A 25,736-nucleotide genomic window follows, 5' to 3' on the forward strand; every position below is an offset into this window, starting at 1 on the left:
TGTAAGTAATATTTTCATTTATTCAATGGAATTGCAATTGTAAATGTGACCATCTGTACATCCCGCCCAGCAGAAAGATACCCTGTCTATAATGTTGTATTTTCATCTTTGCAGAGGAAGGTGGCGCATAACAAAAGGGAAAGAACTTGAACAGGAGGAGGTCCGGCAAATCTGGAGCCACTGATATCCTTGGAAGAGAGGGTTGCTGCTTTGATGGATCCTGCCTAGAGAAAAGCAACCACCACTGCACAAGCTGGGCCCACACCCGAGTGAGAGGGTAAGTCCTGCAAATTCCACAGTCTGGCTTTGCTAAATGTTAAGTACTGCGGGGACTAGCCATGCTTCAGTTCCTGGGGATGTCTCTGTCAGCTACGCTTCGGTTGATGCAATGTGCTATCATTCATCGTGGTCCTTCAAATCAGCCTGCTGTCTGTGCTGTGTGAGCCTACTCATGCCACCCACCCTGTTCCCTCCTCTGCTGCTGACCATTTGTCTGTAATCTGTTATATTTTGCAGAACTTGAGGCTGACCCTGATGATGCAGAAGAAGATTCAGACGAGGATGAGCCTGAAGAGGAGAACATCTTCCAATCCCACCCTCCAGACCAAGATCATGGGGCTGAGGGGGTGGGGATGGTGATGGATGAAGCCCCCACTGTTTTACTGACTTTGGAGGAGGTGCAGGTGCTGCCCATTGAGATACCACCCCTTCTGTGACACGTTGTTTGAGTTTTGGTGGGACATTCCATGGTTTCCTACCATCCAAGGCTGCTGGTCCCAGTGGTGTGGTGCAGCAAGACACACCTAGGGCCCCACCGTCCGAGGCTGCGGGTCCCAGTGCTGGGGTGCAGCGAGGCACACTCAGGGTGAAGAGGGGAACGAGAGCTCTACAGCGCTGTCCTGAGGTGCAGGATCTAACAGATGTTGTTCAGATGATGGCAATGAGTGTGGAGAGCATTGACCTTACGCGATCGCTCCTGGACACCGTCAGTGGGGTGGATGATGAGGTAGCGGGACTGTCGGGAGAAGTAACAGCATTCTCATGAGAAATGGGAATGATGTCCGACACCATGAATGAGGGAATATCTCAGTCAGCTGAAACCATGTCAGTGACCATGATGGAGAGAATGTCACAGGTAGTACAAACACTATCAGTAAACCTGCGGGAGGGAATGTTGCAGGTCGTTGAGACACTGTCAGGGCGCTTGAGGGACGGCATGTTGGAGTTAGCTGATGCATTAAGGGAACACGCCCAGACCCCGCACCCATTGACAGAATCAACTGCCACTCCCACTGCAATCCCTACACCAGCCTCTGAAGAGCTCCAAGCCGGGCCGTCCACATTGCCCCCTGGGCCTTCCACATTGCCGCTTGCCCCCCCGCCTCCCCAACAGCTGCACACTACCCGAGATCTTAGAAAGAATAAGCTTGATACCAAGCCCAGAAACACTGCGCCACCGCCTGCAGGCAGGGGTGGTGGAGTCAACAAAAACAAGTGCGGCGGTCGGTCTTAGAATAAGGTGGAGGAGAGATGGGTGCAACCTTTCTTTGCTGCTGCTGCTGTTATTATTGTAACTGTTGTTCTCAAATTAAAAGTTTTTTGTAAGTTATGATAATTTACAAGTTTAAAAGTTAGTAAGTGATCTTAAAGTTTTTAAGTGATCCTAACTGAAAACTTTGAAGTTTGATACAAGAATAATTTTATTAAAGTTAAGTTAAGTACAAAGAACTGTTCAACTTTGAATAAAATATATTTCACATTAAAACAAACATTTTCATTAATTGTTCCATTATTAACACAACTTTTGAAGTAAACAAGAATCAATTCCATCATTTGTTCCATCGACACAACACAACATTACAGAACAGGTCTAAACAGTAAACATGGTCCATGTGGAATAGTTGTCGCTGAGCCTTCAGGCAGCAAAGCATTCACGGATGAGCTGCTGGCGCAAGGCTCGAGCAATCGTTAAAGGGACACGATGGTCCGACGTCGTGCTCCGGGTTCAGGTACTTGCATGGCTTCCTCATCCTCCTACTCGTCATCTGCAACTTCCTCATCATTATCATAGAAACATAGAAAATAGGTGCAGGAGTAGGCCATTCAAATCGTTCATGGCTGAACATGCAACTTCAGTACCCCATTCCTGCTTTCTCACCATACCCCTTGATTCCCCTAGTAGTAAGGACTTCATCTAACTCCTTTTTGAATATATTTAGTGAATTGACCTCAACAACTTTCTGTGGTAGAGAATTCCACAGGTTCACCACTCTCTGGGTGAAGAAATTCCTCCTCATCTCGGTCCTAAATGGCATACCCCTTATCCTTAGACTGTGTCCCCTGGTTCTGGACTTCCCCAACATTGGGAACATTCTTCCTGCATCTAACCTGTCTAACCCCGTCAGAATTTTAAACGTTTCTATGAGGTCCCCTCTCATTCTTCTGAACTCCAGTGAATGCAAGCCCAGTTGATCCAGTCTTTCTTGATAGGTCAGTCCCACCATCCCGGGAATCAGTCTGGTGAACCTTCGCTGCACTCCCTCAATAGCAAGAATGTCCTTCCTCAGGTTAGGAGACCAAAACTGTACACAATACTCCAGGTGTGGCCTCACCAAGGCCCTGTACAACTGTAGCAACACCTCCCTGCCCCTGTACTCAAATCCCCTCGCTATGAAGGCCAACATGCCATTTGCTTTCTTAACCGCCTGCTGTACCTGCATGCCAACCTTCAATGACTGATGTACCATGACACCCAGGTCTCGTTGCACCTCCCCTTTTCCTAATCTGTCACCATTCAGATAATAGTCTGTCTCTCTGTTTTTACCACCAAAGTGGACAACCTCACATTTATCCACATTATACTTCATCTGCCATGCATTTGCCCACTCACCTAATCTATCCAAATCGCTCTGCAGCCTCATAGCATCCTCCTAGCAGCTCACACTGCCACCCAACTTAGTGTCATCCGCAAATTTGGAGATACTACATTTAATCCCCTCGTCTAAATCATTAATGTACAGTGTAAACAGCTGGGGCCCCAGCACAGAACCTTGCGGTAACCCACTAGTCACTGCCTGCCATTCTGAAAAGTCCCCATTTACTCCTACTCTTTGCTTCCTGTCTGACAACCAGTTCTCAATCCATGTCAGCACACTACCCCCAATCCCATTTTCTTTAACTTTGCACATTAATCTCTTGTGTGGGACCTTGTCGAAAGCCTTCTGAAAGTCCAAATATACCACATCAACTGGTTCTCCTTTGTCCACTCTACTGGAAACATCCTCAAAAAATTCCAGAAGATTTGTCAAGCATGATTTCCCTTTCACAAATCCATGCTGACTTGGACCTATCATATCACCTCTTTCCAAATGCACTGCGATGACATCCTTAATAATTGATTCCATCATTTTACCCACTACCGATGTCAGGCTACTACTTTTGAAGTCCGACTTTTTAATAATTCCCTGTTATCTCTCTCCCTCCTTTTTTTAAAAGTGGGGTTACATTGGCTACCCTCCACTCCATAGGAACTGATCCAGAGTCTATGGAATGTTGGAAAATGACTGTCAATGCATCCACTATTTCCAAGGCCACCTCCTTAAGTACTCTGGGATGCAGTCCATCAGGCCCTGGGGATTTATCGACCTTCAATCCCATCAATTTCCCCAACACAATTTCCCGACGAATAAGGATTTCCCTCAGTTCCTCCTCCTTACTAGACCCTCCGACCCCTTTTATATCCGGAAGGTTGTTTGTGTCCTCCTAAGTGAATACCGAACCAAAGTACTTGTTCAATTGGTCCGCCATTTCTTTTTTCCCCGTTATGACTTCCCCTGATTCTGACTGCAGGGGACCTACGTTTGTCTTTACTAACCTTTTTCTCTTTACATATCTATAGAAACTTTTGCAATCCGTCTTAATGTTCCCTGCAAGCTTCTTCTCGTACTCCATTTTCCCTGCCCTAATTAAACCCTTTGTCCTCCTCTGCTGAGTTCTAAATTTCTCCCAGTCCCCGGGTTCGCTGCTATTTCTGGCCAATTTGTATGCCACTTCCTTGGCTTTAATACTATCCCTGATTTCCTTTGATAGCCACGGTTGAGTCACCTTCCCTTTTTTATTTTTACGCCAGACAGGAATGTACAATTGTTGTAGTTCATCCATGCGGTCTCTAAATGTCTGCCATTGCCCATCCACTGTCAACCCCTTAAGTATCATTCGCCAATCTATCCTAGCCAATTCACGCCTCATACCTTCAAAGTTACCCTTCTTTAAGTTCTGGACCATGGTCTCTGAATTAACTGTTTCATTCTCCATCCTAATGCAGAATTCCACCATATTATGGTCACTCTTCCCCAAGGGGTCTCACACAACGAGATTGCTATTAATCCTCTCTCATTACACAACACCCAGTCTAAGATGGCCTCCCCGCTAGTTGGTTCCTCGATATATTGGTCTAAAAAACCATCCCTTATGCACTCCAGGAAATCCTCCTCCACCGTATTGCTTCCAGTTTGGTTAACCCAATCTATGTGCATATTAAAGTCACCCATTATAACTGCTGCACCTTTATTGCACGCACCCCTAATTTCATGTTTGATGCCCTCCCCAACATCACTACTATTGTTTGGAGGTCTGTACAGAACTCCCACTAACGTTTTTTGCCCTTTTTGTATTCTGCAGCTCTACCCATATAGATTCCACATCATCCAAGCTAATGTCCTTCCGAACTATTGCCTTAATTTCCTCCTTAACCAGCAATGCTACCCCACCTCCTTTTCCTTTTATTCTATCTTTGCTGAATGTTGAATACCCCTGGATGTTGAGTTCCCAGCCCTGATCATCCTGGAGCCACGTCTCCGTAATCCCAATCACATCATATTTGTTAACATCTATTTGCACAGTTAATTCATCCCCCTTATTGCGGATACTCCTTGCATTAAGACACAAAGCCTTCAGGCTTGTTTTTTTAACACCCTTTGTCCTTTTAGAATTTTGCTGTACAGTGGCCCTTTTTGTTCTTTGCCTTGGGTTTCTCTGCCCTCCACTTTTCCTCATCTCCTTTCTGTCTTTTGCTTTTGCCTCCTTTTTGTTTCCCTCTGTCTCCCTGCATTGGTTCCCATCCCCCTGCCATATTAGTTTAAATCCTCCCCAACAGCACTAGCAAACATTCCACCTAGGACATTGGTTCCGGTCCTGCCCAGGTGCAGACCGTTCGGTTTGTACTGGTCCCACCTCCCCCAAAACCGGTTCCAATGCCCCAGGAATTTGAATCCCTCCCTGCTGCACCACTGCTCAAGCCACGTATTCATCTGCGCTATCCTGCGATTCCTACTCTGACTATCACGTGGCACTGGTAGCAATCCCGAGATTACTACTTTTGAGGTCCTACTTTTTAATTTAGCTCCTAGCTCCTTAAATTTGTTTCGTAGGACCTCATCCCTTTTTTTACCTATGTCGTTGGTACCAATGTGCACCACGACAACTGGCTGATCTCCCTCCCTTTTTAGAATGTCCTGCACCCGCTCCGAGACATCCTTGACCCTTGCACCAGGGAGGCAACATACCATCCTGGAGTCTCGGTTGCGGCCGCAGAAACGCCTATCTATTCCCTTTACAATTGAATCCCCTATCACTATCGCTCTCCCACTCTTTTTCCTGCCCTCCTGTGCAACAGAGCCAGCCACGGTGCCATGAACGTGGCTGCTGCTGCCCTCCCCTGATGAGTCATCCCCCTCAACAGTACCCAAAGCAGTGTATCTGTTTTGCAGGGGGATGACCATAGGGGACTCCTGCACTACCTTCCTTGCACTACTCTTCCTGCTGGTCTTCCATTCCCTAGCTGGCTGTGGACCCTTCTCCTGCGGTAAGACCAACTCGATACAGGTGATACTCACGTCATTCTCAGCATCGTTGATGCTCCAGAGTGAATCCACCCTCAGCTCCAACTCTGCAACGCGGACCGTCAGGAGCTTGAGGTGGATACACTTCCTGCAGATATCGTCGTCAGGGACACTGGTGTCGTCCCTGAGTTCCCACATGGTACAGGAGGAGCATAACACCCGACCGAGCTCTCCTGCCATGACTTAACCCTTAGATACACTTAAATTGGCAACAACAATGTTAAAAGTTATTCACTGTTGTAGAAGAGAAAAAGAAAAGAGAAAAAGAGAAAAACTACTCACCAATCACCAGCCAATCACTTACCCTCTTGGCTGTGACGTCACCTTTTGATTTCTTTCTACTTCTTTTTTGCCTTCTCTCCCCGCTGTAGCTGCACAGGTACGCCTCTCGCTGCCGCTGGGCCTTTATAGGCCTCACCAACCACGCACTCACGCCTCTCGGACTGCCGCCGCCTCTCGCTGCCGCTGGGCCTTTATAGGCCTCACCAACCACGCACTCCCGCCTCTCGGACTGCAGCCGCCTCTCGCTGCCGCTGGGCCTTTATAGGCCTCACCAACCACGCACTCCCGCCTCTCTCACCTGTGGTGGATCTTCCACTACCAGCTGCTGCTGCCTCATGATGGCTACATTACGCAGCATGCAGCACACAACAGTGAACTGACCAACAATCTCAGAGGAGTGTAGCAAGTAGCCTCCGAAATGGTTCAGGCATCAGAAACGCTATTTCAAGATGCCAATGATCCTCTTTATGATGCTGCGCATCGCAATGTATGACAAAGAAACATAGAAACATAGAAAATAGGTGCAGGAGTAGGCCATTCGGCCCTTTGAGCCTGCACCGCCATTCAATGAGTTCATGGCTGAACCCTATTCCCCTTGATCCCCCTAGTAGTAAGGACTACATCGAACTCCTTTTTGAATATATTTAGTGAATTGGCCTCAACAACTTTCTGTGTTTGAGAATTTCACAGGTTCACCACTCTCTGAGTGAAGAAGTTTCTCCTCATCTCGGTCCTAAATGGCTTACCCCTTATCCTTAGACTGTGACCCCTGGTTCTGGACTTCCCCAACATTGGGAACATTCTTCCTGCATCTAACCTGTCTAAACCTGTCAGAATTTTAAACGTTTCTTTAAGATCCCCTCTCATTCTTCTGAACTCCAGTGAATACAAGCCCAGTTGATCCAGTCTTTCTTGATATGTCAGTCCCGCCATCCCGGGAATCAATCTGGTGAACCTTCGCTGCACTCCCTCAATAGCAAGAATGTCCTTCCTCAAGTTAGGAGACCAAAACTGTACACAATACTCCAGGTGTGGCCTCACCAAGGCCCTGTACAACTGTAGTAACACCTCCCTGCCCCTGTACTCAAATTCCCTCGCTATGAAGGCCAACATGCCATTTGCTTTCTTAACCGTCTGCTATCACCATTCAGATAATAGTCTGTCTCTTTGTTTTTGTATTCCCGGTCAGCTTCTATCTGGGTTACGCGTAGGGGCGCCATGAGCCAGGTGGTGAGACCTTACCCTTTGTCTCCCAGTAGCCAGCTCTGCCCTTCTGGCTGCTGCTGAAACATGGCTGATATAATGCTCTTGCGAAGGATGAACGCATCATGGGTGCTCCCATGGTATCTTGCATCGACTGACATGATGCGATGCATGTCGTCACACACGAACAGTACATTAATGGAATGGAAGCCTTTTCTGTTCCTGTACATCTCGGAATCCTCCAAAAGTGCTCGCAAGGCGATGTGGGCACAATCAATGCAGCCCTGTGTCTTTGGGAAGCCAGCAATCCTGGAGAAGCTCACAGCCCTGTCATGCATTGCCTGGGCGGTCATGGGGAACTTTATGAAGTCATTCCTCTGCGCATACAGTGCAGCTATCACCTGCTGAATGTAGACATGTGTTGCATGTTGCGAGATGGCGCACACATTCCCAGTTGGAGCTTGAAACGATCCGGAGGCATAGAATGAAAGTGCAGCTGTAACCTTCACTTTAACTGACAAAGCAGTCCTCCTGACGCTTCTAGGTTGCAGGTTTGCTTTCACCAACTCACAGATCTCAGTTACAACTTCTTTGCGGAAACGCAGCCTTCTAACACAGTCTGCATCACTCAGGTGCAGGTACGAACTCCTGTCTCGATATACCTGAGGTGGGTAAGGCCTACTTCCCATCATCCTACGGGCTCTCTTCCACATGCGATGACATTGAGTCATTTGTCTCCTCTGGCACCAAGATGCAGAAGGCTCGCACAAGGTCAGTATTGCCCCCATGATTAAATTTTACCTGAGCAAGATGCTGAAAACGGCAGGAAGGTCGGCAGGACAGGTTCTTTGTTGTCTCTCCCCAAGGTCTGTATGGCGCACACCAAGTCTCAGCAGTCTTGTGATTTCTTCCTGCTCCCCCCCCCCCCCCCAGGGTTCATTGTAGTCTTGTGACTTCTCCTCCCCGGGCTCATTTGCTGCTGAATGCAATCTTATGATCGCCACCTCCTCCTCCAGGCTTGTTTTGCAGCCGAGACCCTGCATCCAGGCACGGGGCCGATTTTTCCGTCCAACGCTGCAACCCTCCAGCCCTGTTTGAAGACGTTCAGTGGTGGCGTGAGGTATAAAAAAAAATGAAAACTTCAGAATTCCATGAAACTTCCATGTACTTCGTTGAAAGGCAAAAAAAAATCATCTTTATTATGGATATTTAAAGTGTTCTTGACTCCTTCCAAAAACATTGATGAAGAACACTGGCATCTTTCAGCACCGATTTCTCAATGTGTGCTGCTTTGTTAACTCATCAGAAGGTTTTTCTGGAGTGGCCAGACACAGTGACTGAAAAATCATCAAAACTAGCGCAGACATGAGGGAACGACCCAATGACGTCAAAAAAACCCTAACGTAAAAAAATCGTAACAAACTCAGTTATGCCAGCACAGATTCCTGGGGGAAATTTTGATTTAAATACTTGAGCCAAAAAAAATGGCGCACACGAAAAAAATGATGCAAATGACCTGGGAAAATTGAGCCCACTTTTACATTTCTGCTGTGGCTTTGAGTGCACTCAAAAATGATTTGAGATTGCTAAAACTTAATTCACTTAAGATACTTATGCTTGGCAGAGGAGACTTTAGCCTATCAGTCTATGCTGGATGTAAATGCTGGCCCACGAAATTGAAAAACATAGCATTCTCTCCAGCTTCATGGTCTTTGCCCAATGCCTTACTGGTACTCAACATCGGGAAGATACTTTGGATTGGATGACTATATATAGGAATGTCCCACTGCCCATTTGCTCTCAGCTTTCTCTAACTTGATTATTATTGCCTCATTCAGCAATATTTTGGATATTTTTCAGAAATTTTCTTAGCTAGGTTAATGGTACATTTTCTTCATTCATATAATATTTAATGCAATAGACAATGAACAATCCTTTCACAGTCACCGGGTTCCGTATGAACAAAGTGTTCTGTGTGGCATCTTTAATAATGGACGGAGCTATTTGCACCGGAAAATGCTCTGATTGGCTCTCCATGATCACATGATCTGATTGTTGATTGGTCCGCTTGGAGGATAAGTCACACCCAGAAGTTTCTGTGGAATGTGTAATTGGAATTGCCCAGCCCAATTTCTGAGTGACTTCCCAAAGAATTCAAGCCATTCTGATTTAAAACCCCAGAGAGGATAGCGCTCCCCCATCCCAGCACAAGTTCCTGACAACCCCAGCCCAAGTTCTTGACTCCCCCCAGCCCAAGTTCATGCCCCCACTCCCAGCCTAAGTTCCTTACCCCCCTCCAGCCTAAGCTCCTTACCCCCCTCCAGCCCCAGATCCTTACTGATATGTCCTTGGATGCTCTGATAATGACTCCACGAGGCAATGTGTTGTACTTGAACTATAGTGACCTTAGTCCTTTATTGCTAACTCCAGAATGAGGATCAGACCTGGTGGCCTGCCTTTTATACTAGGCCTGGCACCCTTTTACAGGTTACTTACAAGTCTCCCACTGCTGTGCCCTCTGGTGGCAGACCTTGTGATAGTACAAACAGTAGCCATGTAGGATACATGACACTTATCCTCCTCCAGCCCAAGATCCTTACCCGCCTCCAGCCCAAGTTCATGCCTCCCCCAGCCGAAGTTCTTAACACCCTCAGTCAAAGTTTCTAACATTACACCAACCGTCCTCTCGCCCCACCATAGATGGGGCATTGTTAACAGGTTTATTGGATATGAAGTGAATAATGACTGTGTCGTGACTTCCAGATTTCAACCACTCCAATGATGTCCCTTGTAACACATGCACCGAGCTTTCTGAGAATCCCACTTCCCCTCTCTCTGCCCCCCCCAGTCTCTGTCTCTCTCTGCCCCCCCAGTCTCTCTTTCTCTACCGCCCCCCCGTCTCTCTCTCTCTCTCTCTCCCCCCCCACCAGTCTCTCTCTCTCTCTTCCCCCACCCCCCATCTCTCTCTCTCTCACCCGCTCTTGTCTCTTTGTCCCCAGTCACCCCCGTCTCTCACTACCCCCCCCCCCGTCTCTCTCTCTCTCTCTCTTTCTTCCCTCCCCCATATCTCCCTCTTTCTCCCCCCACATATTTCTCTCTCTCTCGCTTCCCCACCCCGTCTCTCTCCCCGATCTCTCTCTTCCCCCCCCCCGTCTCTCTCTTTCTCTCTTCCCCCCATCTCTCTCTCGCTCTCCCCCCCCACCCCCCAACTCTCTCTCTCCCCCTCTGTCTCTCTCTCTTCCCCCCGCTCCCGTCTCTCTCTTCCCCCCCCCCGCCCCCCCATCTCTCGCTCTCTCTCTCCACGCTCTTCCCTACCCCCCTGCCCCTCTCCCGTCTCTCTCTCTCTCTCCCCCGCCCCGGTCTCTCTCTCTCCTATCTCTTCCCCCCTCTCCGTCTCTCTCTTGAGATTTGAGAAAATTTTTTTTGGAGCATTTAAAAAGCGTGACATTGAAAAACCTTCTGTATTGAAATGCAGTATTTTTAATAGGTTGTCAGTGAATTGTAGTCTGCAACTATGTAGTATCTTATTAATGGAAATTCCAGATCATAATAGCCTTTAGAGCAATAAAAACAAAATATTCTCCTGTGATTCCAATAGTTATATCACAGCTGAAAATCTATGAACTTTTCAGAATTATATTTTCTGACAGAGTTTCATGGTGGTTAATTGAGGACAGTGCAACATTTTTGAAGTGCTGGTTGTCATGATTTTATTGTAATTTATGAAGTAATTTTATACCATTCAAAAGGAATGTTGAAGGAAGCACGTCTACTTTTAAAATTAATTTACGCACGTATTTGTATTACAATAATGGTACCTGTACTCAACAGTTTTAGACAGACAAAATAGTCAGATATTGTGATCTTCCAATTTCAGAATGTTATAAACATAAACACAGTTGCAGGGCAGTAAAGTGCTACACGAGTTATCACAGTTGTACAGACAACCAGTTGAGAACAGTGGTAAACTTACCCAATACCCACATAACTCTTGGGTCATATGTGATGGAGCAAAATAGAAGGCATACCACCAGTCTTCCTAGAAAGCAACTTCTTTCAAATGAATGCATGTAAAAGGCTTATAATAAATACCTTGTTAATCAGTACTTGTCAGAAGGGAAGAGGAAAAAAACACTTGTTATAGGTGAAACAATATTTTTTCTTATAAACATAAATCAAAATGGAAAAACAGCCATCACAGGTTTTGTCATAAAATACAGCATCTGGCATCCTTAATTATTAAACATTTGTTAAAATTTTAAAAATCTAATTTCCATTCATAAACTCTTCAAAGAACGAACGAGGCCAAAAAAAGTAATGTTGTTACGGAACTGCCAAGTCAGATGGACAGTGACAATGGGCTCATGACTATCACCAACATAGCGTTACTCTGCTTGCATGTGACCTCGGTTGATTATCCTCAGTTTTCTGAAGCCCAAGCAGGGATTTGCCTTAATCTTCTATACAGATATTGGGAGAGGGATTGTTTAGTATTTAGTCACATGCACAATAATGATTACCACATTCAGTCAAGAAGCTACCAAATCTGGACTTTTTAAATAGAGCTGATGATTGAAAAAAAACCAGAACATTCAGCAACAAAAGAAATAACAGATCAGATTTCATATTTTTTCTAGTTATTGTAAATGTCTTGTAGCAATAAGGTTTGCATCTGCTGTCAATATTTACATATGTTCGATTGCAAAAGTTTTCTTCGAAAAATATACTAGATTGATTGAACGGTGTGAAAACATCAATCGATTGTCTTTTAATACATGTTGCAGTACAAGAGTGCCATAATTGAGGAGTAGCTGTGTCTGGCTGTAGTACGCTCCTGGTATATGTTTATATTTCCTTGGTGCCGAAGCCTCCTTCCATACGTCAGCAAGTGATTTCACAGAATGAATCATGATCATAATTGAATATTTCAGGATCACGTCATTGAGATGCCATGTCTTGAAGTGTAAAATTCTTCCTGCTGAAACTTTTACTAAGAAGTCACTGAGTATAAAACCATTTCAGCAAAATATGTAAGCCTCATTCTTTTATAGTTTGATGTAGTCCACATGATTAATCTTAAACCTGCAGATACCTACTTGATATCACTTAATTACATAAGAACAGAAGAATTAGGAACAGGAGTAGGCCATCTAGCCCCTCGAGCCTGCCCCGCCATTCAACAAGATCATGGCTGATCTGGCCGTGGACTCAGCTCCACTTACCTGCCCGCTCCCCATAACCCTTAATTCCCTTATTGATTAAAAATCTATCTATCTATGATTCAATGAGCTAGCCTCAACTGCTTCCTTGGGCAGAGAATTCCACAGATTCACAACCCTCTGGGAGAAGAAATTCCTTCTCAACTTGGTTTTAAATTGGCTCCCCCGTATTTTGAGGCTGTGCCCCCTAGTTCTAGTCTGCCCGACCAGTGGAAACAACCTCTCTGTCTCGATCTTGTCTATCCCTTTCATTATTTTAAATGTTTCTATAAGATCACCCCTCATCCTTCTGAACTCCCAACGAGTAAAGACCCAGTCTACTCAATCGATCATCAGAAGGTAACCCCCTCATCTCCGGTATCAGCCTAGTGAATCGTCTCTGTACCCCCTCCAAAGCTAGTATATCCTTCCTTAAGTGAGGTGATCAAAACTGCACGCAGTACTCCAGGTGCGGCCTCACCAATACCCTGTACAGTTGCAGCAGGACCTCCCTGCTTTTGTACTCCATCCCTCTCGCAATGAAGACCAACATTCCATTCGCCTTCCTAATTACCTGCTGCACCTGCAAACTAACACAGATACTAAAATTGGAACGATACAGAGAAGATTAGCATGGCCCCTGCGCAAGGATGACACGCAAATTCATGAAGATCTAAAAGAGTTTCATGCACAAGGACCCCAAGGTCCCTCTGCACCGCAACATGTTGTAATTTCTCCCCATTCAAATAATATTCCCTTTTACTGTTTTTTTTTTCCAAGGTGGATGACCTCACATTTTCCGACATTGTATTCCATCTGCCAAACCTTAGCTCATTCACTTAACCTATCCAAATCTCTTTGCAGCCTCTCTGTGTCCTCTACACAACCCGCTTTCCCACTAATCTTTGTGTCATCTGCAAATTTTGTTACACTACACTCTGTCCCCTCTTCCAGGTCATCTATGTATATTGTAAACAGTTGTGGTCCCAGCACCAATCCCTGTGGCGCACCACTAACCACCGATTTCCAACCTGAAAAGGACCCATTTATCCTGATTCTCTGCTTTCTGTTAGCCAGCCAATTCTCGATCCATGCTAATACATTTCCTCTGACTCCGCGTACCTTTATCTTCTGCAGTAACCTTTTGTGTGGCACCTTATCGAATGCCTTTTGGAAATCTAAATACACCACATCCATCGGTATACCTCTATCCACCATGCTCGTTATATCCTCAAAGAATTCCAGTAAATTAGTTAAACATGATTTCCCCTTCATGAATCCATGTTGCGTCTGCTTGATTGCACTATTCCTATCGAGATGTCCCGCTATTTCTTCCTTAATGATAGCTTCAAGCATTTTCCCCACTACAGATGTTAAACTAACTGGCCTATAGTTACCTGCCTTTTGTCTGCCCCCTTTTTTAAACAGAGGCGTTACATTAGCTGCTTTTCAATCCGCTGGTACCACCCCAGAGTCCAGAGAATTTTGGTAGATTATAACGAATGCATCTGCTATAACTTCCGCCATCTCTTTTAATACCCTGGGATGCATTTCATCAGGACCAGGGAACTTGTCTACCTTGAGTCCCATTAGCCTGTCCAGCACTACCCCGCTAGTGATAGTGATTATCTCAAGGTCCTCACTTCCCACATTCCCGTGACCAGTAATTTTTGGCATGGTTTTTGTGTCTTCCACTGTGAAGACCGAAGCAAAATAATTGTTTAAGGTCTCAGCCATTTCCACATTTCCCATTATTAAATCCCCCTTCTCATCCTCTGAGGGACCAACATTTACTTTCGTCACTCTTTTCCATTTTATATATTGGTAAAAGCTTTTACTATCTGTTTTTATGTTTTGCGCAAGTTTACTTTCGTAATCTATCTTTCCTTTCTTTATTGCTTTCTTAGTCAATTTTTGCTGTCGTTTAAAATTTTCCCAATCTTCTAGTTTCCCACTAACCTTGGCCACCTTATACGCATTGGTTTTTAATTTGATACTCTCCTTTATTTCCTTGGTTATCCACGGCTGGTTATCCCTTCTCTTACCGCCCTTCTTTTTCACTGGAATATATTTTTGTTGAGCACTATGAAAGAGCTCCTTAAAAGTCCTCCACTGTTCCTCAATTGTGCCACCATTTAGTCTGTGTTCCCAGTCTACTTTAGCCAACTCTGCCCTCATCCCACTGTAGTCCCCTTTGTTTAAGCATAGTACGCTCGTTTGAGACACTACTTCCTCACCCTCAATCTGTATTACAAATTCAACCATACTATGATCACTCATTCCGAGAGGATCTTTTACTAGGAGATCGTTTATTATTCCTGTCTCATTACACAGGACCAGATCTAAGATAGCTTGCTCCCTTGTAGGTTCTGTAACATACTGTTCTAATAAACAATCCCGTATGCATTCTATGAATTCCTCCTCAAGGCTACCCCGTGCGATTTGATTTGACCAATCGATATGTAGGTTAAAATCCCCCATGATTACTGCCGTTCCTTTTTCACATGCCTCCATTATTCCCTTGATTATTGTCCGCCCCACCGTGAAGTTATTATTTGGGGGCCTATAAACTTCGCCCACAGTGACTTTTTCCCCTTACTATCTCTAATCTCCACCCACAATAATTCAACATTTTGTTCATTAGAGCCAATATCGTCTCTCACAACTGCCCTGATATCATCCTTTATTAACAGAGCTACCCCACCTCCTTTCTCTTCTTGTCTATCTTTCCGAATTGTCAGATACCCCTGTATGTTTAATTCCCAGTCTTGGCCACCTTGCAACCACGTTTCTGTAATGGCCACCAAATCATACCCATTTGTAATGATTTGTGCGGTCAACTCATTTACTTTATTCCGAATGCTGCGTGCGTTTAGGTAGAGTGTTTTAATAACTAGTTTTTAAACCATGATTTTTAGTTTTGACCCCTCCTGCAGCCCCTTTATATTCATACATATTGTCCCTTCCTATCACCTTGTGGTTTACACTTACCCCAATATATATTATTTATCCCATGGCAATTGAAATTTAGGGCAGAGCCCTTGACTGTTCTCTATATTCTACAACAAAGCTACTTTTTCAGGACAATATCACTTGTCTGTGGACTACAGGATCTGATTTATTTTTTGTCTTATTCCAATTAATAGAAGGAGGTTTTGGGTAAACACAAACAGTGTCCATTCCTATCTTCAATCTCTTAACGTATTTAGCAGGTTGTCCAGTCTCCCAGTCCTTCAGCAAATGTTGTGCTAGAGATTGATGTCTTAGTATCATTTCGTTTCATACATTGTTGATATTAACGTGACAAACTTCAAAATCATATCATTCGCAGTTGGGTGAGAAGACTGCACCTTGACCTTTCAATGAAGATGCAGCAGGAGTCGTATTCTAGTCCCAAATATGTGACAGATGTTTTGCAAAAATAATTGTCCCAAAGTTTCGACCTTGGTTGCTATGAAACTGGGAGGGTACTCCGTGTATAATTAATTCTGCTATGACGATAACAGCCACTATTTTGAATCATCATCCTCTGTCGAATATTATCCTGTCTATTTAGTAAAATAGTCTCCAGCTTCCAATATTTGTGCATTCTTCATTCTGTGGTATGGAACATGAAGCTTTTGTGATCTGCTTGGAGCTTTCGAACTGGTGTCTGTTTTCATACTTCCTAGCCTGGCAGGTATTGATTTTTTAAAAATACCTTGGAACACAGAATTGGTAAACAGATCTTGGAAGGGTGCTTGTCGTCTCTCCCAGAATGAAAACGGTCATTCATGGACCTGCTGTTCATGTCAGAACAGCAGCCACTTTCATATATATAACACCTTCAACAGAGAAAAATGTTCCACGGTGTTTCACAGAGGTGTAATCAGACAAAAATAGATGCTGAGCTCAAGAAGGAGCTATTGGAAGGGATAACCAAAAGCTTATCTATGATATGGGTTTTAAGGAGTGTCTTAAAGGAGGAGATGGACATAGAGGTGGAGAGGCAGAGGCATTTAGAGAGGGTACTTTAGAGTGTAGCACCAAGACAGCTGGAGGCACTGCTGCCAATATTGGGGCAAAGAGAAGGAGATTGCCCAAGAAGCCAGTTTTCAGAGAAATAGAGAGTTCAGGGATAAGGTGCTGTGGGGGGGGGGGGGGGGGGGGCGGCGGCGGGGGAGATGTCAGGTAAGGAGTTGTAGTGCTGGAGGAGGTTCCAGTTATAAGAAAGGACAAGGCAGGAAGCGACTTAAATAGGAGAATGCAAATTTTAAATTGGAGATGTTGGGGGACTGGAAGCCAATTTAGGTGAAGGAAGGACCGAGGTAATATGAGTGTGGAACCTGGTGCGGGATGGGATACATGCAGCAGAGTTTTGGATAAGTTGAAGTTTACAGAGGATGCATGATGGGTAGCCTGCCTGGAGATCATTGGAGTAGTTGAGTCTGGAGCTGACAATAACACGGATCAGGCAGAGTGAGCGATGTTATAGAGGTAGCTGATCTTTGCAGAAGAATTTGTTGCTGATTAGGAGACCCGAAAAAAATCTCCTGACAATTGATAACAAATAATTGCATTTCCTAATAGGCAGGAAGATAAATGTTGAACTTTTATCAATGTACTGATTGGGAAGGCTTTATATTGAAAGTATCCTTTAAAAGAAGCCAATAATGTAGGCGGACATACACAACATATGCAGTTGTGTACATTGCTTTTGCAGGTGGGCAGCTGGCAAAATAAACAAATCGTTGATTCTGAAATTGAGGTATAAAGCCTCTGAACCATCTCCAACCTCCTCGACCTCTGTAGTCTTCAAAATGGTCAGCAAAACAATCCTTCTTCAAAACCTCTTCTGTTGCCAGGTTCGGCGGGACTACCCTCACTTGACTCTATTTTTACCTATCTTTGTGTATCTTATCCTGACCTATTCACCTCTTCAATTCAGGTTTCCTTTAATTTCTTATTCTTTTCTTCACTGTGCTTCTTCTTACTCCTGGAAGTATTGGCAAGAGGAACTTTTTCCCATTCTTACCGATTGCAAAGAAGGTACAGTTTACTTTTCTGAACCATTGTATTGCTCAGGATGGGTAAAATCCCAGAAAGCAAACTAATCATGCAGTGACCAAGCTTGATGATTCATCTTGTTAATGTTTCTTTTCTTTTCTTCTCTTTCCTTTTCTCTGCCGAAGGAATGGACTTTTGCTGGGATGCACTGCCACCAACAGTTCTGTAATATTAAGAAAAGTGGCAATTTTTCTTGTGTGAGCAAAGACAGTAAGTATTGGCGGGCTATGAGCTGTAGGGCCACCTTGAAAAAAACAAGATCAGTCTCATCTGACTTCCACGTGTGCACTTTTTAGTAGCAATTACTGGATAACAATCAGGGGTAGAAGCCTTGACTCTAGTTTTCTCATCGAGTATTGTTGCTATTTTTCTTTAACAGTGAATTCTCAACCAGGTACTTGGATTCATTCTGTCCCACACTTGTATACATTATTTAAAAAAACAAATCAGTGCCTTCAATTTGTCTCTTTTTAAGATCCAAGTTTTAAAATGTAATTTCTCATAAATGAAATGTCAGGAATATGTTACATTATAGGTACTTCTGTTATTTATATTTCAAGCTTTTGATGATATTATGATAATGTCAATTCAGTCATTGTCACACTTTGCCAAATGTGAATATCTTGCAGACAATAGGGATAAAAAAGTGAAAAGCGTTTTTTGTGTCTGTAAACAGAAAATGATTGTTCTATAAATTGGGGAAATTCAAATCCTGTGAATTGCTGCTGCATTATCCATTTGTTGCATTGTATAGTGTTGGACAATGACTGTGTGTGCAACAGGAAATATTAAAAATGATGCAGATAGCACCAGAAGTGCTCAAAAGTCTCAAAAATGAAATTGCCACTGTTTGTCAGCATTGCAAGGATATGGGTCTTCATGATTACTATTAACTGGGTCCAGCCTTTCAATATAACAATAACAACTTAAATATCCAATGCCTTTAATGTAACTAAACATTGTGTGTTGCTTTCCAGAGGGTGCAGTGGTCACTAAAAAAGAGCGGTTTGGGGAGGTAACTAAGGCATGGCCAGAAGTAAATTTTAGGGGAGGATGCTTTTGGCATTGTGGAGCGAGGTGAAGAGACTGAGTAAGAGAATACCAGAGTGCAGTAATATGGTGCCTGAAGTCTGTGCGACATTGCTGGTAGAATGTGATCAGAGAGAGGAACAGTGGACGGTGCATGCTTGGATGTAGAAGAGGAGAATATTACAATGATAGGATGGACAAAGTCCATGAACATACTTGAAGACCAAGAACTATTGGACGTTTGTGAAGACAAGGATGAATAGTGTGGAGGAACAGGATGCAGGCTCCTGAGTTCTGAATGAGTTAAGGATTTGTCTAAGGGGCAGATGGGAAACCTGGTGAGGAGAACATTTGAGAAATTGAACCTTGAGTTAATAAAGGTATGAATGATGGATTCAGTTACAATGGAGGTGAGCTCAGGGTGTGGATGTCATATTCCAGAGATGGAAGTAATAGGCCCAAATTTCCCCATGAGTTGCACCGATTTTTTTTGGTGTAACTTGATTTTTCTGGTGTATCTTTTTAGTTGCAAATATGGCCATTTAATTTGCACCAGTGTAAGTGAGTTGGTTAGATCAGTTTTTTTTCAAAAGGGGGCGTTCCCAGCCACTTACACCATTTATGCCAATTTGGCCAGAAAAAAGCTGTACTAAACTAACTTAGGACAGCGTATATATTCAGCAATGTGGCATTCCATTTGATGTCAGAGTTTCTAGTGAGACCAACAATATTGATAAGATGTAGAAAGACTAAGTATGGATCCATGAATTGTAAGAGGTGGTAGCTGTTGGTTAGACTTGGAGGAAAAAACTGTGGGCTAGAAATTCGATAGGTTTGCACCCATTTACCGGCGATGCACAAAATTTAGCGCCCGGGCGGAAGATTCGCCAGCGGTTTTGCACCAGCGGTAAAAAATACCGCCCGCCTGTTTTTTTCACCATTCTTATGACGTCAGTCAGCGTGTAACACCCCGCTTACACCCCATTTTTACTGCCCATCCAAAAACCTGCCGGGAAAACTCAAGTCTGACCTGCTCAGACCCACGACTCACCCAGCACTAACGACCCCATCTTGAAAAACAGAGCAAAAGTTCAGTGCATAAAAGGATTTGCAGGGAAAAAGTCGTTTTACACATTGAGGTTTTTGTGAGTTTATAGTTCATTTTTAAGGCTATTTGAAGACATTTAACAGAATGGAGGTTATAATATCTCTGTCATTATTACTCGCTGCTTTTTCTATGCAGCATCGAGCTGGAAGAAGGCTTATTCAAGAGCATTTTGAGCATAATCAAAGAGCTCGCAGACCTATAGGAAGGAAACCTTATCCCCCGAGTTTACAAGGAACAGCGCTTATACCTGCAGCTGTCTGAGGCACAGTGCGTTCGAAGGCTGCGCTTCAGAAAAGAGGTGGTCACAGAGATATGCCAGCTCATAAAGGCAGACCTACAGTCTACCAGTGGCAACAGGACTGCACTGCCCGTCGAGGTGAAGGTGACTGCGGCACTTGCCTTCTATGCCTCCGGCTCCTTTCAGGCATCAGCAGGGGACATATGCTGCATCTCGCAGTTCGCTACACATAGCTGCGTTCGCCAGGTGACTACTGCACTGTATGCACGCAGGATGGACTTTATAAAGTTCCCAATGACCAGGAAGGCATAGAATGAAAGGGCTATAGGCTTTGCACGAATTGCTGGCTTCCCCAAGGTTTAGGGTGCCATTGACTGTACGCAAATAGCCCTGCGAGCACCTTTAGCGGAGCCAGAGGTTCATTGAAACCGAAAGGAATTCCACTCGCTGAACATACAGATCGTCTGCAACCATACTCAGCGCATCATGGCAGTCAATGCCCAGTTTTCAGGGAGCATTCATGATGCTTTCATCTTGCGTGAGAGCAGTGTCTCAGACCTGTTTGAGCATTAGCCACAAGGCCATGCTGGATGCTGGGGAACAAAGGTTATAGCTTCGCTACCTGGCTCATGACCTCCCTCCGGAACCCTCAGACACAAGCCGAGCATCGCTATAATGACAGCCATATAGCCACATGCAACATCGTCGAAAAGACAATTGAAATGCTCAAGCAGCGCTTCCGATGCCTGGAGGCTGCCTGCAATACTATCCTCAGCAGGTTGCTGAGTTCATTGCCATCATGAGGGGACAGGAATTGCCACTGGGGACTGCAGGACCACCTCAGGATAGAGAGGAGGAGGAGGACGAGGAGCCTGACGATGAACCCATGCCACCACCACCACCACAGGGGAGGCCTCGTGCAGCTTTCACCACTGCTCAGCTCAGAAATCAATGCTTTGCTTGAAAGTGAAAGGCACGTTTCACCATTGCCTGTCCACTCTATCCCACCATGTTGACGATTACCCCTCTTATTCGACAACAGGAAAACTACAACAAAGCAACAACAATACCCCCTGCACCGAACGTCTTTTAACTGTGGCCACCGTCCCCTCCCGCACCCCCCCCGATCTTAATCCCTCCGCCCCCCCCTTGCTTCTTGCCCCAACCCCTACCCGCGTTGGGACCAAGACGGTATGCAGCAAGGCGCTGCTGTTGTTGGGGGAGAGACAATGGAGACGCCATCGGATGCCCTGGAGAATTTCGGGGTATGGAAGGTCCAGCTTCTGAGTCAGTAGGCTCTTGCTCGGCCTCCCCACTCGCAGGTGCTGTCGGTCTGGGTGGTATGACACTGGGGACTGCAATGCCAAAAGCTGAGACCATCAATTACCGCAGGGTATTGACAGCCTCGGTGTTCTCCCGAATCGCAGCTGCAATCTGCGACAGATCCGTATATCCAGGTGTGCGTCTGCCTGTCTTTCAGCAGACTGGCTTTGCCAACTCAACCTCCGAAGAGACGGCATACATGGTTCAACCCTGGTGGTGTATTGCTGCACACGACTTGGACCCGCTGCCTCGGATGGAACAAAGCCGAGGAACTTGTGGCCGCAGTTAAAAGACGTGCTGATTGCATTGCCCCCTCCACCCCCACCATCCCCTCCAGCTTCATGATGTTGTTCCTCCCATGGAGGGTTCGCAGTGCGGCCCTCATCTTCCTCCTCGACCACACACGATGGGCAGAGTTGGAGGCTTGCATAGGACAATGTGGCGCCTCAGAATCCTCATCTGCAAAATAGAAAACAACAGACGAGCAGCAGGGGAGGGTGCAGGGTGACATGAGTAAGGTCACATAGAGCAAGCTTATTTGAAGGGCTACCACTACTGCATTGTATGTTGTTGAGATCACTGCATTACATTACCCGAACTCGAGTAAACAGACAGTACATCACATTGCCCCAACCCGAGTCCACAGACACTGCAACACATTACCCGAATCCGAGTCCACAGACACTCCAACCCAGCCCAGGGATTTTGCAGGACTTACCCTCAGTTCCGACCATGGGCTCAGCACCTGCATGGGTAGTTGACCTCCCGGAGGCACCAATTAAGCCAGCCACGTGCTCCTCCAGGTCTGTTAAGGGATGTGTTTGGGGCGGACCACCGCCTGTCCATCGCTGCTCATGCCGATTGTGCGACAACTTTTCCTGCAAAAATGACAATAGGAATGGCTACTGTCATGTATGTAACCATCATGCAACGGTAATCTTCATGTAACTGTAACCTTCATGCAACTCCTGTACACTGTACTTATACCCTAGAAATGTACACCCTGACCACAGAGGTAATCGGCTTGAATGGCGCTGTCCGGACGTGTTTGATACCATTGCCCGACATAAACTCCTGGAATTCATGGCTGGTGAAACACAGGCCATTGTCGCTGACCAGGATGTCCGGCAAGCCGTGGGTCGCGAAAACTGTACGCAGACTCTCTACGGTGATGGATCGAATGCATCATATTAAACTCGTGCACGACATCCATCACCGTGGAGAGTCTGCGTACGGTTTTCGCGACCCACAGCTTGCCGGACATCCTGGTCAGCGACAATGGCCCGTGTTTCACCAGCCACGAATTCCAGGAGTTTATGTCGGGCAATGGGATCAAACACGTCCGGACAGCGCCTTCCAATGGCCAGGCAGAACGTGTGGTCCAAGTCATAAAACAGGGCACGCTACGCATCCAAGGATGCTCCCTTCAGTACCGCCTATCGCGCCTCCTGCTGGCCTACAGGTCCCGCCTGCACTCGCTCACGGAAGTCCCGCCAGCGGAACTCCTCATGAAACGCACGCTTAAAACGCGGCTGTCCCTCATTCACCCAGCCCTGGCAGACATTGTTGAGGGCAAGCGCCAGTCCCGAACTGAGTTCCATGATCGAAACTCAAGGGGGAGATGTATAGAAATGGATGACCCGGTATTTGTTCTTAACCATGCTTTGGGACCCAAGTGGCTTGAGAGCACAGTAATTGGCAAAGAAGGGAATAGGGTCATAGTGGTCAGACTAAACATGGGCAGATATGCCACAAAAACTTGGAACAAGTAAAGAAAAGGTTTAGCATAGACACGGAGGAACCTGAAGAAGAGTATGAGATGTCACCCACACCAATGCCAGTGGACGAGCAACAAAGACAATGCACAGTCCCTGCGGCCAGCCCGGACAGGCTGGAATCACCTCAGGTGACAGAGACGCGTGCCGAGGCTCAGCCACCAGAGCCACAACTGCGGCGCTCCACGAGAAAGCGTCGACCACCTGAAAGACTTAACCTTTGACACAAAAAGACGTAAGGGGGAGGTGATGTCATGTATGTAACCATCATGCAACGGTAATCTTCATGTAACTGTAACCTTCATGCAACTTCTGTACACTGTACTTATACCCTAGAAATGCACACCCTGACCACAGGGGGTGAACTTGTGGGCGACACTTCTCACCTGGGTTTCCAGGTATAAAAGGGGAGGTCCCACCCAGGGTCAGCACTCCTTGGTCCTGGAAATAAAGGTTAAGGTCACGTAGTGACTGTGTCTGCAGTGCATGCCTCGTGTGAGTTTGTAGCACGGTGCAGGGACACCACAGCTACCAGAGTGCCCTTCTGCTCTTATGGCACATGCAGATAGCCATCAAAGCACTTATACCATACTGTTGTGCCTTAAACAACAATCCAACTCGGGAGCAGCAAAGCAGCATTACAGACGGCTTAAGGCTGAGGTCCAACAAAAAAACTCGGGACCTAAAGAACAGGTGCTGGATGGAGAAAGCATAGGAGATACAGCTATTGGCCATGATGTGCAATGATTCTTCATTGCAGTCAAGGCCACTTACGGTCCAAACACCCAAGGCCCCACCCCACTGCTGGCCAAGAATGGGAAAACACTCATCAAGGACACCGAGGCTGTCAGGGCCACTGGAAGGAGCACTTCGAAGATCTCCTCAACCGAGACTCTGCCTTTGACTCGAGTGTTCTCGACTCCATCCCGCAGCATGCTACCCGCCGCCACCTCAGTAAGACCCCCAATGCTGCACGAGGTAGAAAAAGTCATGACAGCTTAAAAACAACAAGGCTACGGGTGAGAATGGAATCCCTGCTGAGGCACTGAAGTATGGCGGAGAGGCACTGTTGGCGCGAATACATGACCTCATCTCTCTCATCTGGAGGGAGGAGAGCATGCCGGGAGATCTCAGAGATGCAGTGATCGTGACCATCTTTAAAAAAGGGGACGTCCGACTGCAGCAACTACAGAGGAATCTCCCTGCTATCAGCCACTGGGAAAGTCGTCGCTCAAGTCCTCCTCAACCGTCTTCTCTCTGTGGCCGCGGAGTTCCTCCCGGAGTCGCTGTGAGGATTTCGTCCCCTACAGGGCACAACGGACATGATTTTTGCAGCGCGACAGCTGCAGGAAAAATGCAGAGAACAGAGCCAGCCCTTATACATGGCCGCCTTCGACCTGACAAAGGCCTTTGACACTGTCAACTGCGAGGGTCTGTGGTGCGTCCTCCTCCATTTCAGATGCCCCCAAAAGTACGTCACCATCTTCTGCCTCCTCCACGACGACATGTAGGCCATGATCCTTACCAACGGATCCATCACAGACCCAATCCACGTCCGGACCGGGGTCAAACGGCTGTGTCATCGCCCCAACCCTCTTCTCAATCTTCCTCGCTGCCATGCTCCACTCACAGTCGACACGCTCCGTGCTAGAGTGGAACTAAATTACAGAACCAATGGAAACCTGCTCATCCTTTGCCGTCTCCAGGCCAGGTCCAAGACCATCCCAACCTCTGTCGTCGAGCTACAGTACGCGGACCATGCCTGCGTCTGCGCACATACAGAGGCTGAACTCCAGGACATAGTCAACGTATTTACTGAGGCGTACAAAAGCATAGGCCTTAGGCTAAACATCCGTAAGACAACGATCCACCACCAGCCTGTCTTTGCCGCACAGCACTGTCCCCCAGTCATCAAGATCCACGACGCGGCCCTGGACAACGTGGACCACTTCCCACATATTGGGAGCCATTATCAACAAGAGCAGGCATTGACGACGAGATCCAACACCGCTTCCAATGTGCCAGTGCAGCCTTTGGTCACCTGAGGAAAAGAGTGTTCGAAGACCAGGCCCTCAAAACTGCCACCAAGCTCATGGTCTACAGGGCTGTAGTAATACCCGGCCTCCTGTATGGCTCAGAAACATGGACCATATACAGTAGACACCTCAAATCACTGGAGAAATACCACCAACGATGTCTTCGCAAGGTCCCACAAATCTCCTGGGAGGACAGACGCACCAACGTTAGAGTCCTCGACCAGGCGAACATCCCCAGCGTTGAAGCACTGACCACACTTGATCAGCTCCGCTGGGCAGGCCACATAATTTGCATGCCAAACCTGAGACTCCCAAAGCAAGTGCTCTACTCGGAACTTCTTCACGGCAAACGAGCCAAAGTCGGGTAGTGGAAATGTTACAAGGACACCCTCAAAGCCTCACTGACCCTGGCCAAAGACCACCCTAACTGGAGGAAGTACATCCGGGAGGGCACTGAGCACCTCGAGTCTCATCGCCGAGAGTATGCAGAAATCAAGCGCAGGCAGCGGAAAGAGCGTGCGGAAAACCAGTCCCATCCACCCCTTTCCTCAACGACTATTTGTCCCACCTGTGACAGAGATTGTGGTTCTCATATTGG

At 46.2% G+C, this 25,736-nt stretch overlaps 1 protein-coding gene and 1 non-coding gene across 7 annotated transcripts in view; both read left to right on the top strand.

The window, feature by feature from the left end:
- LOC139276702 (bis(5'-adenosyl)-triphosphatase-like) overlaps window positions 1-25,736 on the top strand; it is a 1,572,769-nt gene that overhangs the window by 142,600 nt on the left and 1,404,433 nt on the right. The window lies entirely within an intron of this gene.
- Window positions 13,167-13,268, top strand: LOC139277851 (U6 spliceosomal RNA). Its single transcript, XR_011596162.1, has one exon. It is a non-coding gene; the product is annotated as a U6 spliceosomal RNA (small nuclear RNA).

The sequence above is a fragment of the Pristiophorus japonicus genome, chromosome 12 (assembly GCF_044704955.1).
Source record: "Pristiophorus japonicus isolate sPriJap1 chromosome 12, sPriJap1.hap1, whole genome shotgun sequence".
NCBI classification, from domain to species: Eukaryota; Metazoa; Chordata; class Chondrichthyes; family Pristiophoridae; genus Pristiophorus; species Pristiophorus japonicus.